At 39.8% G+C, this 20,137-nt stretch overlaps 2 long non-coding RNA genes across 2 annotated transcripts; one reads left to right on the top strand and one right to left on the bottom strand.

Annotated features, from left to right (window-relative positions):
- Positions 1 to 5,638: 5,638 nt before the first annotated feature.
- On the bottom strand, positions 5,639 to 16,602 carry LOC130362029 (uncharacterized). Its single transcript, XR_008891249.1, has 3 exons — positions 16,563 to 16,602; positions 7,630 to 7,745; positions 5,639 to 5,824 (listed from the first exon to the last, which is right to left on the bottom strand). It is a non-coding gene; the product is annotated as an uncharacterized LOC130362029 (long non-coding RNA).
- A 169-nt stretch (positions 16,603 to 16,771) lies between these two features.
- LOC130362030 (uncharacterized) lies at positions 16,772 to 18,608 on the top strand. Its single transcript, XR_008891250.1, has 3 exons — positions 16,772 to 16,847; positions 17,507 to 17,621; positions 18,473 to 18,608. It is a non-coding gene; the product is annotated as an uncharacterized LOC130362030 (long non-coding RNA).
- The last annotated feature ends 1,529 nt before the right edge of the window (positions 18,609 to 20,137 follow it).

Here is a 20,137-nt window from a genome sequence, read left to right as displayed (position 1 = left end):
TCGACGCGTTTCCTTCAGCCTTTAATTAATCAGGAACTGTACTTAGGCTTTTTTACTGTTATTCCAGCATCTCCTTTCTTTATTATTTGTTTGTGGAGCGAGCTTGTGCATAACTCTGATGGCGGTCGGTCTATCTATCTCATATCTAGCTATCTCATATCTATCTATCTATCTCATATCTATCTCATATCTCATATTTATCTCCTACCTGAACAATTGATGTATGGGGGGGGGGGAGGGCAGGCACGTTCTTTGCACAGGGGCCCTATGCTGTCTGTGTCCGCACCGGATCGGAGTATGAAGTATCAGAATCGGACATCCAGTCTGGAGCGAAGGGTGCTCAAATTCAGGCAGATGTAAAACTAAGAACAAATGTAAATATAATTACAAAAGACCAAACAATAAAGGCCCCCAGTGTAGAGGACCAGGGGCTTGGGAAAACCAATTTAGCCAACAGAGAGGTGGTTACAATCAATACAACAATACAAGGAGCATATGGACGTTTGACCAAAGTAACAAACAAGTGATGGAAGTACTAAAGAAGTGCTGGCCAATCCTGTTGAAAGACAGTGATTTGAAGGAAGTACTTACCCCAGGTCCAAGCGTTACATATCGAAGAGGCAGGAACATCAGGGAGCAGTTGGTATACAGCCATAACAGGAGAAAGAAACAGAGGTAATGTGGTTAAGATCGAGTATAAAGGGGTCATACCCATATTGAGGATGCAACTTTTTGAGGTATATACCAAAGAAAAAAGAATTTGTAAATCCATATGATGGGAAAAAATATGAAATTCGAGATTTCATTAATTGTCAAACACCTGGAGTTGTCTACATCGCGGAATGCGGATGCCCAAATCTGTATGTGGGGAAGACTACTCAACAATTGAGGAGAAGAGTGTTGAAACATTTGAGCACAATAAGAACAGGGATAGATACCCCCTGGCAAGGCATATTCGCAATGTACATAGAGGAGAAACCAAGAGCTTAAAGTTTTGGGGGTTCATTAAACCCTGCTTGGGTCCAAGAGGAGGCAACCTGGACAAAAAGTGGCTGAGAGAAGAAGCAATGTGGATACATAGATTAAATACTTTAAGTCTGCAAGGCTTAAACAAAGGTTTTACCTTCTCAGCTTTCCTTTGAAACCTGCCTGTCATAAGGATGTACATAAGACAAATAACTATTATAGAACGAATAGATATCTACACAAAAGAGTGTGTGTCCAGCTACATAAAATACAGAAACTTAGCGTGACTAGTGAGAAATGGCCATTTAAATAAAACATCCATAAATGGATCATATTAATAGATTATACAATATTGAATAGTCCAGAAGTGAAGTGAATTTATCTCCATATGCCTAAATTTAGGTATAAAGAATAAATATGAAAAACAGACCAGGAACATGTAGGGGCACATATAGGTTCCAGTAAAGGCATGTACCAGTGATTTAAACAAAAGCATAAGCATACATATATAAGGACAGAAGAACGATATAATAAAAATTGTTGAAAATTCTTGCTCACCTCGATAGGGAGGGGATGGAGGGGATGCAGGGACCCCCTGTGGTGTGACGGGGATGGATGAGAAGGAGCTCCCCTGAAAAATATAGAAATAGAAGTTAAAATTACACCATAAAAGAGTATAGAAGTGGAAGAAAGCCAAGAGGGGATCGAGCTGGTGGTCGGCAGCGAGGCGAGTTACCGCCTGTCCCGAAAAAGAAAAGATTCTCTCCCCCCCCCCCCCCCCCCATAACATTTGATAAAAATAACATCTAAAAATAAAAGTAAAAAATAAAAAAGAGTTAATACATACCTACCTGGTCAGAGTTTGTGAGGGGGCCAGTGGAAAGGGGAGGGGATGGGGTGGTTCATCCGAAGTCCATTGGAGGGGAAACTGATTTGCCCTGACAAAAAATAAATAAATAAAACAAAAAATAAGAATTGAAATAAGGAAAAATTAAGTGTGTAGCATCAAGAAAAAGAATGAAAAACAATCAAAATAAATGCAAGTAGTAAAAAACGTAATAAGGGTACAGAAGTCTAATAGAAGAAAAAAAAGTGACTGAAGAACAGACTAGGAACAACAATATATGTGGGAACTACCTAGGACTAAGGATTTAGGCATCAGAAGAAAATACAAAATATAAGCAAGATATAGGCAATAGATGTAAATTTATAATACAACAACAGTGACCAATCAGTTTAAAACCAAGGGGGACATGTATCATTGCCTTTAGCAATTGCGCTATTTTTGCATTTGTGCTGCGTTTTTTTTTGGTGGATGATTTTCTAAAGTTGTCACCAGTTTGGTGTACCTTAGAAAACGTAATCCAGTGCACTGGTATGTATAATTTGCGCAAATTAAATTTAGATGTTTTTTTTTTGCGCAATTGCGCTTTTTTTTGCAAAAATTGACTAGAAATCTACGAGTGGTAGCAAGGACACGTAGAAAGTGTCCGATGCTACACTGTTTTAACCCAAGCAGGCATGGGGGTTGAAATAGTGGTATCATTTCTTATTTATTTTTGCAAGTGTTTATAGAATATGTGATGTAATTGGCCAGTGCTTTCCGTTATTTTCGTTTTCAATAAAAACCTTTTTTTTTTTTTTTTGAACATCAATTAAATTAAATACATTGTTAGGTCACAATGTAGTCACCATCCTTTTTTTTTTTTTTTACATTTATCAACATGTAATTTTAGGATTTTGAATATTTTCTCCAAAAAACATAAAGATATGTGATTATGTTGGTCGTCTTCAAAACACGATTTGACTATCCGCTCAACAGAAGCGATTTCATAGTCTCTAAGCAGCTGAAATGGAATCTATGCAGGAACATGCACGTACCCATTAACTCTTAGTGGACTGCCGACCTGATTGTAGTTTGCTAGGGCCTACAATATGGGAATTTTAAAATCATGTCTGATTTTTCATACGGACAGAAAATCATGGTCTGGCACGATTTAAAGTCTGTGTAAAACATCTCACATGCTGACAAAATTAACAGAACGGACTGGGACATTATCTAAATGTAAAAGGAAAATGCACAAATAACAGCCTTACTATGAATTAAATTGCAAAACAAAAAGAGAGAGCAAAAAATATTTATTTTAGCTGCCTTTGGAACAACAGACATGTAACATTGAATAGACCAACATACCTTGATGCAGAATAGAACGTTTTTCCAGGCAACTTCCACTCTTGTCAACCTTGGATCAATTGTGACTTTTCAGTCCAATTTATCAAGGGGCTTGCGCTAAAATTGTAAATTTGGCGCAATTGCGCAAAATTTGCACCACCTTAAAACGTCTAAATTTCAGTCTAATATACACCAACATTGATACATATCCCCCAAAGTGTTTGCGCACTTAAGTGCATGCAGATTCTGTGCAGTACATCAAGAGAATCCCATGGTACAAATCCTAAGTGTCCGTGCATCCGGTTATGCGCAGACTGGATCTCGGCAACAAACAGCTTGCGCATATGCGAATGTGCATACGGGATCTGCATGTACTGGAAAAATAAGAACAAAGGGGGATATTTATCAAAGGATTTAGACTGGTTTTTCCTGTCTAAATTTGTCACACAGAAAGTCGCAGTCTAATTATGTGCGACTTTTCTGCGACTTTTGCTCTAGAGGATTTTTAGAACATGATGGGGGATATTTATCAAAGCAGTCTATGTCCCGCATCAATATAGACCAAACTACAGAGGGTTAGGCTAGTCTATTGTGCCTAATTTATCAAATGGCGCATGGCTCTTGATAAATTCTGTGCACAGACTTTGAGATCTATGCTTTAGACTGTATTTAAACCTGCTCCAACATGGTCTGACATTTCGGCGTATTTTCAGCCGATGCAACTTGTCGCTGAAAAGTTGCTTTTGATAAATTCAGCACCAATGCATTTTCCAATGCATTTCCATCTAAAATAGACTAGCATGCATCGTGTTCTAAAAATCCTCTAGAACAAAAGTCGCAGAAAAGTCGCACATATTTAGACTGCGACTTTCTGTGTGACAAATTTAGACAGGAAAAAACTGTCTAAATCCTTTGATAAATATCCCACGATGCATTCTAGTCTATTTTAGATGGAAATGCATTGGAAAATGCATTGGTGCTGAATTTATTAAAAGCAACTTTTCAGCGACAAGTCGCATCGGCTGAAAGTACGCCAAAATGTCAGATTATGTTGGAGCAAGTTTAAATACAGTCTAAAGCATAGATTATGAAATCTGTGCACAGAATTTTTCAAGAGCCTTGCACCTTTTGATAAATTAGGCGCACAATAGACTAGCCTAACCCTCTGTAGTTTGGTCTATATTGATCCGGGACATAGACAGCTTTGATAAATATCCCCCAAAGAGTTTGCGCAGCTGAGACTGCGCAAGTGATGACAGAGGGAAAAACAAATGTGGTGATTGGATGGAAGCACATAAGGCGGACTTGTGACTAAAGAAGGAGTGAAAGACCTGGCAATCAACAATGAATGGCCCATACAGGAGACCCGAATGAGGGACTTAGTAATCTATTTGACAGGGAGTGTTCGGGCCCCTGTCAATGATGTCATAGACAAAGCTTATAAAAGTAACTGACATGGCATCCACGCTCAGATGCCCGTCACCTCTTGATAAAGCTACTTACATAGCGAAACATGTCGAGGGGGCAGAGTAGGAGATTTTAAACAAGAATAGTGCTGAGCCCAGAATAGTACTGAGGGTGACCTGCAGGCACACTCAGATCTATCACTACCAAACCCAAATTACTAAAGATAGAGTGATCTCTAAGGGGACAATATACAAATGAAACAATAAGGGTCTTCAGCACTGTTGGATTTTAAACAGTGGGTAGAATGGAACAAATAAAGCTTATAGGATTTTAAATAAGTATATGGGAAAATAGTGTATTTTTGGATTACCCTTAGGGGAATCTATAGGAAAAACATTCAGGGGCAGGGACTCCTGTCATTTTGGTTGACAGCTGATTTGCGTAAAACCTCCCATAACAGTTTTGCTTATGACTTGTTTGGCTAAAGAGATAATGGCTTTTGATATAGAAAAAATAAAGAATTTACACATTGTATAGGGACTAAATAAATCAATAAACATCACAAATAGCCCTCTGTGCCTAAAACTCTCCATATTTTAAGTATTTAGTATATATTTTTATTTTGTTTGAGTTTTATTTTTTAAAGTTGTGTGATTTACTTAAAAGTAGCTAAACTGGTATATGCATTTTAACACTGAAAACAAAATACTAAGCATTAGTTAAATAGCCAAGATGTCTGTAAAATGATTTTTTTGCATTTGAACATTGGCCGCTGAAGTTTTGTGGGCACTCTATCAACTTAAGTTTCCTTTTCTGCTTCCACTCGTGTATGTGCCAGTGCTTTCCTCCGTGGTACATTTTTACCATTAGCACTATCATAAAACAGTGGCATAAAACAGTGCCCTGCTTCCCAAAGCACCTAAAGTTGCTGAGATAGGAATGTGACAGACCTGAACTATATTTGCAGGACTTATGGATGTTCCTGTCTGCGAGATGATCTTCCCAGCTGCTTTAAATATGCATATGTAATAAACACTAGTGTGGAACAGATGATGTGGTACAAAGCCAGAAAAACAAAGACACAGACAGACTGTTCTTTATTCACCCATTTTAAAGTATCTGCCTATTTTTTGTGATGACCATATGTGATAGTGATAGCCGAAATACAACAAGGCAACAATAACAAGGATACTACCAAACATTTGGATCAATGTAAGTATGAATGATTGCAAAATATTCAGTAGTGATGGTTTATGGAACAAGCACGACATGAAGAATCTGTAAATGAGAAAACAGGGAGAGAGGGAGGGAAAGAAGGAAAGGAAGGCAGAAGTGGTTAAGACGTATCAGATGAACACTTTGTGAGATTATTAATATGAATAATAGAAAGTGCCATTTAGAGAGTTATTTGTCATTTGTAAAAACTTGAATGTAAAAAACTAATGACAGGAATGCTTTAAAGCAAAATGTTCAGAAACCTTATCAGTCCCATTGGTATATTCAGCAACATGGTAACTAAAGATATCCTTTAAAGGAAAACAGTGATCCTGCTCACCCACACTAAACCAAATACACTGGGTTACAGTGTGGGTGAACAGGTATGGGTGAACAGGAGACCGATGAGGGGTCAATGAGTTAAATACATACCTGTAGTCCGGAGCGGTGTCCATCCGAAGATCCTCTTCTATCTAAGCTGAGTTGCGCACAAGAGGCGTGCCAGCTGGGTGAATTTGAATATTCATTGGCACTCGTCACGTGAGCGCTCAGTAGGCGCAAGCGCTCACAAGACCAGAGCCCATGAATAATTAAATTCATCCGGCAGGCACGGCTCTTATGTTCAATTCAGCAGGGATAGAAGAGGATCTTCGGAGGGACACAGCTCCGGACTACAGGTACGTATTTAAATCATTGACCCCTCATCGGTCTCCTGTTCACCCACACTGTAACTCGGTGTATTGGGTTTAGTGTGGGTAAACAGGATGACCGGTTTCCTTTAAACATAATATTGTTGCATGCATTTGTATACCAAGCATGTACTTTTCTCTGACAGATCCATATAATGTATCGGCCAAAAATGTAATTGACATACATCTCTTAAAGGGTACAAATGTGCCAGGAACCTAACTGTTCCCTGAGTTACTTTAATAATCATTTGATACTATTTATTTGATAGCTTGATTTAAGTAGTTTAAGAATATTTACACACCACATTTGGCAAACGCACTCTCACCTAAAAGTGGCCAAAAGAGTGTCATTTGGAACTCTGCTTGAGTGTTTTCTCATAGTGTTTTTTAAATTGCTGGATGGAATAGCTATACAGCAGGATCCATTATTAGTACCCAAATGGAGTATATGTATTTTTTTTTAACATAGGAGTCCGTGTACAGATGTAGAACACACATAGAGTTAAAATAACAAACCAGCATGCTGTGCTTCTTTATAAAATAGCAAGTCTGTTAGGTGAGGGGCAATTCATAAAGTACTGCAGGGATTCCTACTATATATACAGGACCCCTCATCCTCTACAAACATTCCAGATTATGGTGGCACCGACTATGTTGGCAGCCACTACAGCCTCATGATGGATGACACTAAGTTGCCAGGCATATACACATGCCAGACACTGGGAGGGGGGGGGGGGGGGGGAGTGTGACCAGAGCATAATTTGACCTTTTGGAATGTTACAATCTAAAGGTGTTTGTTTGTTTGTTTTGTATTTCGTTTTCTTACAGGACACATTAAGCTTTCTAATTATGTAAAAATAGAGCAAATATCAATTCATTTGGTAGTTTTTTTTTTTTTTTTTTTTACAAACAATTATCCAGATTTTCTGCCAATAACAAAGGCCCTATTTTAGCTTTAAATGTACTACCGTTCCTCAGCTTTAGCCTGTATACATGGGTAATAATCACTAGGCACAGAAAATATTTAGTAAAACAGCAAAAGCGGATAGGGCCTAAGAAAAGGCAAGTAAACCTAGCAGCCAGGGGTGATTTATTTTATTTAAAGTCTGTGTGACAGGAATGTGCCAATGCCTATCTGAAAATTTAATGCCAATGATCAACTTCTACCAGGTCACTTACCTCTCCCATTGCATCTAGCTCTGTGCCCTGCTTGATGCTCCTGGCTACCGCCAGACTGTTGCTCCCTCTTCTGCCATGCTTTTGCTGATTCTTTTTGGTACTATTCCACACCTGGCCTGTGGGGTACACAAAACAACTCCTTCTGTGACTTAAAGGGCAGTGTACATACCAGAAACTTCCCCCACTCCTATTACTGTTCAGTATTTAACTCTGCTACTTCCTCTCCATGCATGGGTGTTGTTGTTGTTCCTAGTGCCCATTAGTAAAGGTGTTCTCTTTCTGATCCAGCTGTTTTATGTATGAACAGGGCCGGCCCTACCATGGGACCCGGTGGGACCATTGGTCCCAGGCGGCACTTTTCAGAGGCAAAATGTGGGTAAACTATGCGCTACCTAATGTGGGAAAACTGCTACCTAATGAGGGAAAACTATGCTACCTAATGTGGGGAAACTATGCTACCTAATGTGGGGAAACTATGCTACCTAATGTGGAGAAACTATGCTACCTAATTACTACCTAATGTGGAGGAAACTGCTACCTAATGTGGAGAAACTATGCAAACCTAACGTGGGAAACTATGCTACCTAACGTGGGGAAACTATGCTACCTATTGTGGGGAAACTGCTACCTAATGTGGGGAATCTATGCTACATAATGTGGGGAGACTATACTACCTAATATGGGGAAACTGCTACCTAATGTGGGGAATCTATGCTACCTAATGTGAGTAAACTATGCTACCTAATGTGGTGAAACTATGCTACCTAATATGGGGAACTATGCTACCTAATGTGGGGAAACTATACTACCTATGTGGGGAAACTGCTACCAAATGTGGGGGAACTATGCTACCTATATAATGTGGGGAAACTATACTACCTAATGTGGGGAAACTATGCTACCTAATGTGGAGAAACTATGCTACCTAATTACTACCTAATGTGGATGAAACTGCTACCTAATGTGGAGAATCTATGCAAACCTAACATGGGAAACTATGCTACCTAACGTGGGGAAACTATGCTACGTATTGTGGGGAAACTGCTACCTAATGTGGGGAATCTATGCTACATAATGCGGGGAGACTATACTACCTAATATGGGGAAACTTCTACCTAATGTGGGGAATCTATGCTACCTAATGTGAGTAAACTATGTTACCTAATGTGGGGAAACTATGCTACCTAATGTGGGGAAACTATGCTACCTAATGTGGGGAAACTATACTACCTATGTGGGGAAACTGCTACCTAATGTGGGGAATCTATGCAACTTAATGCAGGTAAACTATGCTACCTAATGTGGGAAAACTGCTACCTAATGTGGGGGTAAACTGCTACCTAATGAGGGGAAACTACTATCTAATGTGGGAGAAACTGCTACCTAATGTGGGGAAACTATGCTACCTATATAATGTGGAGAAACTATGCTACTTAATGTGTGTGTGTGTGTGTGTGTGGGGGGGGGTAATGCAACCTAATGTGGGGAAGCTATGCTACCTAATGTGGGGAAACTATGCTACCTAATTTGGGGAAATTATGCTACCTAATGTCAGGAAGCTATGCTACCTATATAATGTGGGGAAACAATGCTATCTAATGTGGGTAAACTATGCTGCCTATCTAATGTGGGTAAACTATGCTACCTATCTAATGTTGGGAAACTATGCTCCCTATCTAATGTGGGGAAACTATACTGCCTACTTAATGTGGGGGAACTGCTGCCTACCTAATGTGGGGGAACTGCTGCCTATGTAATGCTTTTATCGGGGGGTGCAGCATTTCACTCTTGGACCCAAGCAGCACAATGTCTTGGGCTGGCCCTTTGTATAAACCCATTCCCATCTCCTGGTTCCCGTCTCAGCACAGTCTCTCCTGTACCACCTGTTTCCACTGTCGCTGGCCTAAATTGTTGATTCATAACTTATGCCACCTGCCTTTACCTTCTTGCCTATTGCAGAGTCTGCCTCTGCTTGTTCCTAGTAAACTGCATTTTTTCTCCTGTGCTTGACTCAAACTGACTTTGCTTACTTGCCTGATCCCCTGATACAGAGGCTACCCACAATGGACCACACTTGTGGATAACCTTGCACCCTTTGCCACCAGCTTCTTAGACTCTGCTCCCAGACATGGCCCAATGTAGGACCAGTTTGATAGCACAGTGGGTCCACCAGTGGGTCCACACTCATTGCCTCTTACAAAAATAGTAAAAATATTTTACTGTACTCCATTAACACTCTTTATGACTATTGTGATAAGGTAACCAAATGTGTGGCTATACTGATAGTACTGGTGCTCACCCCAACAACTGTATGGAGGCTAAGCAAGAAGTGGACCTCTTTACCGGAAAAGGAAAAATACAGTCATGGCAAAATGTTGGCACCCCTGAAATTTTTCAAGAAAATGTAGTATTTCTCACAGTAAAGGATCGCAGTAACACATGTTTTTCAATACACATGTTTATTCCCTTTGTGTGTATTGGAACTAAACCAAGAAAGGGAGGAAAAAAAGCAAATTGAAGATAATATCACACCAAACTCCAAAAATGGTCTGGACAAAATTATTGGCCCCCTTTCAAATTTGTGTAAAAATAAGATTGTTTCAAGCATGTGATGCTCCTTTAAACTCCACTGGGGCAAGTAACAGGTGTGGGCAATATAAAAATCACACCTGAAAGCAGATAAAAAGGAGATAAGTTCACTTATTCTTTGCATTGTGTGTCTGTTTGTGTCACACTAAGCATGGCCAACAGAAAGAGAAGGAGAGAACTGTCTGAGGACTTGAGAACCAAAATTGTGGAAAAATATCAACAATCTCAAGGTTACAAGTCCATCTCCAGAGATATGGATTTGCCTTTGTCCACAGTGCGCAACATTATCAAGAAGTTTGCAACCCATGGCACTGTAGCTAATCTCCCTGGGCGTGGACAGAAGAGAAAAATTGATGAAAGGTGTCAACGCAGGATAGTCCGGATGGTGGATAAGCAGCCCCAAACAAGTTCCAAAGATATTCAAGCTATCCTGCAGGCTCAGGGAGCATCAGTGTCAGCGCAAAATATCTGTCGACATTTAAATGAAATGAAACGCTATGGCAGAAGACCCAGGAGGACCCCACTGCTGACACAGAGACATAAAGAAGCAAGACAACATTTTGCCAAAATGAACTTGAGAAAGTCAAAATCCTTCTGGGAAAATGTCTTGTGGACAGCTGAGACCAAGATAGAGCTTTTTTGGTAAAGCACATCATTCGACTGTTTACCGAAAACGGAATGAGGCCTACAAAGAAAGGAACACAGTACCTACAGTGATTTGGAGTTGTTTTGCTGCCCCTGGCACTGGGGGCCTTGAATGTGTTCAAGGCATCATGGAATCTGAGTATTACCAACAGATTTTGGATCGCACTGTACAGCCCAGTGTCAGAAAGCTGGGTTTGCATCCGAGATCTTGAGTCTTCCAGCAGGACAATGACCCCAAACATACGTCAAAAAGCACCCAGAAATGGATGGCAACAAAGCGCTGGAGAGTTCTGAAGTGGCCAGCAATGAGTCCGGATCTAAATCTCATTGAACACCTGTGGAGAGATCTCAAAATTGCTGTTGGGAAAAGGCAGTTTGCAAAGGAAGAGTGGTCCAACATTCCGGCTGAGAGGCGTAAGAAGCTTATTCATGGTTATAGGAAGGGACTGATTTCAGTTATTTTTTTCAAAGGGTGTGCAGCCAAATATTAAGTTAAGGGTGCCAACAATTTTGTCCAGCCCATTTTTGGAGTTTGGTGTGACATTATGTCCAATTTGCTTTTTTTTCCTCCCTTTTTTGGTTTAGTTCCAATACACACAAAGGGAATATACATGTGTATAGCAAAACATGTGTTACTGCAATCCTTTTCTGTGAGAAATACTTCATTTTCTAGAAAAATTGAAGAGTTGCCAACATTTTACAGCCATGACTGTATGACTTCTACTCAACCTAGATGGCAAGGCGATAAGTGAGACATTTTAGAGCAAGATTGTATATATAGAGTGATTATTCAAAGAGAACCTTTTTTGAAAAAAAAATTCATCTTTAAAAGAAGCCTCTAGAAAATAAAAGCTGAAATATGATTGGTTGTTATGGGCAACTGCACCATTCTTCCTCTACACCAAGTTTTTAAACTTAAATCAAAAATTGACATCAAAGATAAATACAATTCCTGGATGACATCTCTGAAAACCAAGCAGTGCTTAAAGGGGTACTCCGATGATGAACATCTTATCGCCTATCCGAAGGAAAGGCATCATGGGGGTCCCCTGCATGGCACCCCAGTCAACCATGCACATAGGGAACTCCGCTCTGTGCCGGATGACTGGCAACTACGTAGCCATCACACCCCCTTCCATAGACATGAATGGAGGGGGCGTGGCGTGATGTCACCAACATGGAAGCTCCAAGCATCCGTGTTCCGGATGCCACCGCTACTGGCCTCGACATCACAGGGATCCCCAGAGGTGGGACCCCCGCTATCAGGCATCGTATCCCCTATCCTTCGGATAGTTGATAAGATGTTTATCGCCGGAGTACCCCTTTAAGATGTTCAGCTGCTGTAAGTAAAGACAGTATTAGATTGTTGAACTTAGGAATAGATTCTATTGGCTGCAATATGGGATTAGGCCCAGGATACAAAAAAAAAAGCCACATACTACTGCAAATATTACAGAATTTCAGTTTATCGAAGAAAAATATTAAAAATTGCCTGAAAAATACTGCATCCATAGCATTCTACATAAAAAAATTGTCATGAATGAAACAAATGTACCACTTGCAAAGAAAAGGCACCTCAATGAAAGCATGCATCGTTTTGGTGCGTTTAAGGAGGTTGTCCAGTAAAACACCCCACAGAATAGGGGTTGAGTATCTGATCACAGAGGGGGGGGGTCTCCAAAATTGGACCCCAACGCTCCTGAGTACAGCACTCGGACATCTCCGATGCTCCAATATGAATGAATGGAGAGTGTGCTGTCTGCAGCATGTGCTCCTCTCAAAGAGCTGGGGTCCCGTTGAGCTGATCACGGGTGTCCCAGTGGTCAGACCCCCACAATTAGACACTCTGGACAACCCCTTTAACACTCCCCTATTGATTGTTTGCTAACTTCTGATTACAGTGTTTTCAATTACCACTGGAACCACCCCCAACTGGGAGAAGGAAAGTGTGGGAAGGACTCCATGTGGGCTCCAGCCTTTAAGCTGTATTTTAAAAGCTGCATAGTGCCACCTATTGAGGATAGGACAGCAAAAAACTGGCAACGTTTTGACCTTCAGTAGCTGTTAGAATGTGTTAAAACATGTAAGAATCTTACAAAAAAAAAGTACTGACCATTTTACTTCCTTTTTAGGAAAAAACGCTTTGCAGACCGCAAATATAACTCATGTTTGAACAAAATGTTTAATGTTCTAGGAAAATACATTTTGATACAGACACTGTGCTATTCCTAGGAAAAAGACTATGGGCTAAAGACTATACTCATTTTTTCCAAATTTCTCCATAGCACATTTTCCAACAAGATATTCAGAAATAATATTCATGTTAAACTTTTCATGAAAGAAAAATGTCCATGTGATATATGATGATTTCTGCGCAAGAAGAAAAACACAGGGGTTATCCAGGAAAAAACTTTTTTTTATATATCAACTGGCTCCAGAAAGTTAAACAGATTTGTAAATTACTTCTATTAAAAAATCTTAATCCTTTCAGTACTTATGAGCTTCTGAAGTTGAGGTTGTTATTTTCTGTCTAAGTGCTCTCTGATGACACGTGTCTCGGAAACCGCCCAGTTTAGAATCAAATCCCCATAGCAAACCTCTTCTAAACTGGGCGGTTCCCGAGACACGTGTCATCAGAGAGCACTTAGACAGAAAAGAACAACTCAACTTCAGAAGCTCATAAGTACTGAAAGGATTAAAAAAAATAATAGAAGTAATTTACAAATCTGTTTAACTCTCTGGAGCCAGTTGATGTATATATATATATATATATATATATATATATATATATATATATATATACATTTTCCTGGATGACCCCTTTAACCAACTATACCAAAAAGGAGTGAAGAAACAGCCAATTGCCTGAGAAAATATGTTATTGTGTCTTGCAGTTGTGGACAATATTCTCAGGTAAAATTAAGCTTTATAGAGTTTCCTGGATACATGACCTAACTACTACTTCAATACCCAGAAGGTAGTGCTGTTGTCACTTTTAGCTAACTTCTGATTACAGTGTTTTCAATTTCCACTGGAACCACCCCCAACTGGGAGAATGAAAGTGTGGGAAGTGTACTAGGGGTACAACTATAAAGGTTGTAGAGGTAGCTATCACAAATGGGCCACATACTAAAAGATCAGTCTGCCCAGTGAAGAGCCAATATTTTACACCCTAGCCTTAAAGGAGTAATTCAGCTGGAAAACATTTTTTTTAATCAACTGGTGTTGATTAAACAGATTTGTTAATTACTTCTATTTAAAAATCTTAATCCTTCCAGTACTTATCAGCTGCTGTATACTACAGAGGAAGTTCTTTTCTTTTTGAACTTCCTTTCTGTCTGTCCACAGTGCTCTCTGCTGACACCTCTGTCCATGTCAGGAACTGTCCAGAGCAGGATAGGTTTGCTGTGGGGATTTACTCCTGCTCTGAGCAGCAAATAAAATGGACAGAGGTGTCAGCAGAGAGCACTGTGGTCAGACAGAGAGAAAATTCAAAAAGAAAAGAACTTCCTGTGGATCATACAGCAGCTGATAAGAACTGGAAGGATTAATATTTTAAAGAGAAGTAAGTTACAAATCTGTTTAACTTTCTGCCACCAGTTGATTTTTTTCCAGCAGAGTATCCCTTTAAGCCATAATGTTGCTGCATAAAACAAATTATATACAGACTAATATTTCCCCATATGGTGACTATATAGCTGGGGATTTCAGCTTCACAGACCATATAGTAATCACAATGCAGTAATATCCAATGACTCACATGTGATGTCTTCTTGGAGACCTTTTTTTTTTTTTCTCCAAGCCACCATTGTGACTTCTTCAATAGAATAAAGATACCGCTCGATCCTCGTATCCTAGCCTCTGTGCTGCAGACGAGTAGGGTGGCATTCCCTTCCACATGTAAACAGTAGATAATAGAAGGCGTCCAGCACCTTCTTGGCGCTGGACGCCTTCTATTGTCTATTATGACTTCTTCCAGCCATGACTTTTTTTTGCTGAATGTGCCCGAAAAGCATCTTGGGCTCCTTTCTTTTCCAACACATGGAAGTATGTCTACTTTAGCAGTTAGGTATTTTCCCACTAGCATTAGGTAGGTATGTCTGTAGGTATGTAGTACCCCCTTTATGCAGCTAGTTCCCAGTTTAGGCAGTTATGCCTCACCGCTATATGGGTAGCCCACAAGGTAGACCAATAGCTGGAGCTTCCTGATATGGAAATGTGGTATGCCTTGGGGGGGGGGGGGTGTAGGGTAGTTGGGATGTTGTAGTAGGTAAGGGGTTAATGTTAACCCTATAGTTTGTGACGCCAGACTGACGGCTAGTATGCTGAGGTAATTCTCCGGCCTATCACCGCCCTTCCCAGAAACGACAGGTGCATGTAATGAAATGACTGAAGGTCCACAATGTTCTTGAACTTGGGTAACTTTACTTAAGTGTTTGCGGTACATCCAATGAACAATGACAGTCTCAGGAATACAGTGTTTATATAGCTCAATGACTGACAATTGTTGCGGACCTTGAAATAGACTAAAGTCTCTGAATTATTGCAGATCCGTACGGATTTAGGGGATAGATAAGGTCCGGTGATCTTGCAGAGTGCGTGGGGATTGATACACTCAGAATTTAGAAGTTATCGGCCGTCGCCGCAAGGTTCAGGCCTAGACTCACAGATCTCAGCAGTGCAGATGCTTCTTGCTTGCTTGCACAGGAACAAGAGAGAGAGAACTTGGCCGCCGCTCCCTTATATGGGCAAGGGGCAGGGCTAATCTGATTGGTCCGAACATCCGTCATTCACTGTTACAATGAGTGATGAGATTGACTACGTCACAAGGACCTCCAAAGGTCCTCAAGCAGAAATACCATAATGCAATAATAATAATACCATAATGCATAATAGCTATCACGCCCCCTCCCGTAGGCTTGCATTGAGGGGCGGAGCGTGATGTCACACGGGGGCAGGGGCGTGACGTTACACGCTGCCGGCCCTGCGGTCTACCGTAATAAGACCAGGAGCGAACACGCTCCAGGGACTGATTACAAACGGGGTGCCGCGTGCATGATCGCCGGCGTCCCCAGCTGCGGGACTCCCGCGATCAGGCATCTGAGTACCCCTTTAAGAAAGTGAACCTCTGCGGACTGTGTGCATGACAAATGTGCCTATCTGATCCTTCCAAACTCTAGTTTGTAATCATCCAAGTATTCCTTAGCCATGTACTGAAAAGGATGCTATTACAGTAGTTCCATTAGGTAATTAGAATTAGGTAATGTGAAAATAGTCTTTGAGATGAAAAGATTTTAAAGGTCAAAACAGTTCTTAGGAAACTGTGTGTGACATAATATCGAGAAAATGTTCACTCCATTAATGGGAACCATCTACATTATGTAGTTTCACAAACAAACCAATTAATACAGTAATACTAAAACATTGTTTAAGAAAGCGAAGAATGCTTTGCTGGAGTGGATTTCACACAATGTCAGTGAAAGACATTACATATTGTTTGTGTTAATTCTAATGTCAAATGAAGCACAAGGACAGATGGACAAAACATTTTCTGAAGTGTCATCTGGATTATGTCTGTTTAGGAAGGATGACTCATGGCCTAGCAAAATAAAATTGTATAATAAATGAATCACTACATATATATATATATATATATATATATATATATATATATATTAATTAACAACAAAATAACTCACCAAGGAGGTAAGGAGTTGTTAGAATTGAGTGAAACATTATTGAGTGAAACCAGCAATCAATCAGATTGCTTCTTTTATTTTTGAAAAGGTCTCTGAAAAATGAAAGAAGCTATCTGATTGGTTGCTATGGGCAACTCAGCAACTTTTCATCTGGACAGGTTTTGATAAATCTCCCCCTTATATGTATAGGCTAGTCGGATTTGCTGCCATGAGAAGTAACATGTGGCCACAGGATATCCTGCACATATCCCTGAGCTCTAAGTATCCCTCATATCACTTCGATGGGTAACCAACTGCAATGGCTTCTCAGATCATCACACCAGCAGATGGGGCAGTGTGTCATTCCACAGCAAAGGCGAGACTAAAGAGCTCACCATATTTGAAAATACCATTTGTCCGAAACAGAACCAAGATTTGTCACTAAAGACAATAAGAGGGAGATTTATCAAAACCTGTCCAGAGGAAAAGTTGTCCAGTTACCCATAGCAACCAATCCGGTTGCTTCTTTCATTTTTGAAAGACATCTGAAAAATGAAATAAAGATCTGATTGGTTGCTATGGAAAACTTAGCAACTTTTCCTTTGGATGAGTTTTGATAAATCTCCCCCTATGGTTCCAACCTGTAGCAGTCGAAGCAGTCTAGGTTTCCCCTTCATGACACCACTGCAAACTAAGGCAATGGTGGATGCTGGTCAATAGCAGGAAATGTAATGGGAACAGTAACACCAAATTTCCTTCTGCTGAGCACATGGAAATGGTTCAAAGACTTCAAAAATTGTCTTGTATGTAGGCTGTATACTTCTAAACAAATAGTATATTTATTGTGTATATGTGTATGTTATTATGAAACTGCTCTATATTAAATTTGTGAATATCTATCTACACTTGTCTCAAGGCTCCTCCCCAGAGAAAATGATTAAAGTTAACTGTTTCCTGCCTGACAGTGTTCAAGATGTTAACCTTATTCCATTGGAGAAGATGTCAAGATTTATCCGGTGAGCTGGTTTTCTCCTCCCACTGTTTGACACGTGTAATGCAGTTTCCCTTCCTGTACCTAAGGTATTTAAACTTAGTTTTTTTTGTATGTATCATTGCCATGATTAAGAGCTAATATCTCAGCCCGAAATGCATCAGTGTTTTTTTTTCTTCACTTTTTATAGTGACATGTTGCTGCCTTTTCGTTTAAAATATGGACATTTATTAAAGTTTGAAGTTTTTTATTTACTTTTTGCTGGGAGCTGGACCTTCACCCACATTCCTTATGGTCATGTCTATATGGGAAATAGCCTGTTATTCTCCGTGATTCCGCCTCTAATATGTGCCCTGAATTCGTATTCATACTGGGGATTAACTGATTTGCGTTTTGCATTTTTTATTCATAAATCCTGATATGTGCAGTTTAAGCTTGTGGGTGATGATAAATTGTTTAAAAGGTCATAGCTTTTAAAATTAATTCATTCTTATGACGTTATGTTGAGAGCAGTGATCCCCAAAAGTGGATGTTGCTGTTTTTAAGCATTTTATAAGGATAACATTGTAGCCAATGATGATGGATCAAAATGTATTGATCCTATGGGCAACATAATTGATAAGGCCTTACTTTAAAGTAGAACTTCAATCTCTGCTTTAGCTTAAACTAAGAATGCATTGCCTTCTTTTGCTGTTGCACATGGAGGAAGACACTAACCGAGTAGTACCCAGGGACAGTCTCAAAAATGTCTAACAACTTGCTCTGGCTTCTAACCATGGAAAGCAGATGTCCACTCTAAAAAATTCTTTATGCTCCATAGAATACCAGCTTAATGTTTTTTCTGGTAAGAAAAGAAAGTCTTTCCCTTAAGTAAAGCAACAGATGTTTTAGCAGTCAGAAAAGGTGAGAAGGCTAATCCACAGGGAATCCATTCTTCCAGAGGTCGGCTGATCAGAACCAAAGTGGATATAGTAGTAGTTCCACCATCATATGCTCCAACATGCTCCTTACCTGGTCCTGCGTGGCTTAAAATTCTGCCAGGCGGTCCCACTGCTGTTACGCCCTCCGAAATAAAGTCAATACTGGAAGATTAACCGTGAGTGCCCCTTCAATTCTTTTTTTCATGTGGACATAGTAGTGATTCCTTTTCGACCAACCAAGTTAGACTTCTGACACCAACAGAAGGTCAGGGGTGGTTTATCAAAAAGAAAAGGTTTTTATATGAAAAGCATTAATTTTGCCTTTCAATTCCTGGAAGAAGGAGGCTATCTGTCAATTATAGACCTAAAGGCCACCTACCTGCCTATTTCTATTAGCTATTGCAGATTCCTGTGCTTCCCAGTCTGGATAGAAGGCAACCTGCTTCACCACTAGTCGACTTTCCTTCAGGATTTCTTCTACATTGCATGTTTACCAAAGTGGTAGCTGTCTTGTCACTGGCGTAAGAGAGTCAGGTGCTCCAGTATGTTGGTATACTATACAACATAAGAGGGGATCCACTCTGTGGACTAGGAATGAGAGAGGAACCATGCTAGGAACTAGGAACAATTGGAGGAGCTATGCTAAGGACTAAAAATGAAAGGGAAGCCAGGAATGAGATAGGGAGCCATTTTGTAGACTAAGAATGAGATGGTATACATGCTGATGGACTAAGAATGATTAAGGAGTGATAATAGGAACCAGGAATGAAAGGGAGCCTTGCTGGGAACCAGGACTGAGAAGGGGACCTGTGCAGAATACCAAGACTTCATAATTTTATTTGCATGATGTACATGTTTCCTGACTCCATTACACACTTCACCATGATCCTTTTGTCTTTTTGCTCTCAAAAGATGACGGAAGCAAAGTTTCTGAATGTAAATCTGGACTTTTGAGATTTCATGTGGTGGAGTTTTCCATGAAATTTAACTTTTATCTGGCAACTTTGTTATTCATGTTTTTTTATTTTTTTATTAGGGGGGTCAGTTTAGTCTCAATCATTACAACCTGTGTAATGTTTTTGTAGACTATAGTTTACCATGAATGTTAATTCTAATGCATGCCACATATTATATTCATTATCTGCTTTTCAAGTCAAATACTGAATTATTTATATTAAACTGTCAATTATTTGTCATATTTACATTTTTGTTGCCTTCTCTGGATAGATTTCATAGGAATATTCTGACAACATTAAATATCTCTGCAGATCAGTATTTAATGTTGCAGTGATCATTCATATGTTTATAGGAACTATAATTTTGGTTTTATAAAAGAATGTTTTAGATTTTTATTAATGTGTTTGGAGGTAAACAAGACTGAATTGAACTTTATCTCTTTATAGGGAAAGAGCCTTCTAAAGCACACGTGTTATTGTTTAAAGGGGTATTTCCATCGCCCCTTATGGCTTCCCAGCCCCCTCCAGTTTGTGGCCACTTCATATACAGAAGCTGTAAACAGAAGAAGTGTTTGAGTTACACAATTTGCATAACTCCCATTGACATTAACTTTGGTTGTTTTCAACTTCCCAACCACCTCTGGTGGCAGCAAATAGGCTGAAGGGGGCCGGTAAGCCATTAGAGGAGACGAATATACCCCTCATATACACTTTAAAGAAAAGTCAACT

Source organism: Hyla sarda, chromosome 3, assembly GCF_029499605.1.
Source record: "Hyla sarda isolate aHylSar1 chromosome 3, aHylSar1.hap1, whole genome shotgun sequence".
NCBI lineage: Eukaryota > Metazoa > Chordata > Amphibia > Anura > Hylidae > Hyla > Hyla sarda.
The sequence above is the reverse complement of the archived record's forward strand: the minus strand, read 5'-3'. Positions and strand labels throughout refer to the sequence as shown.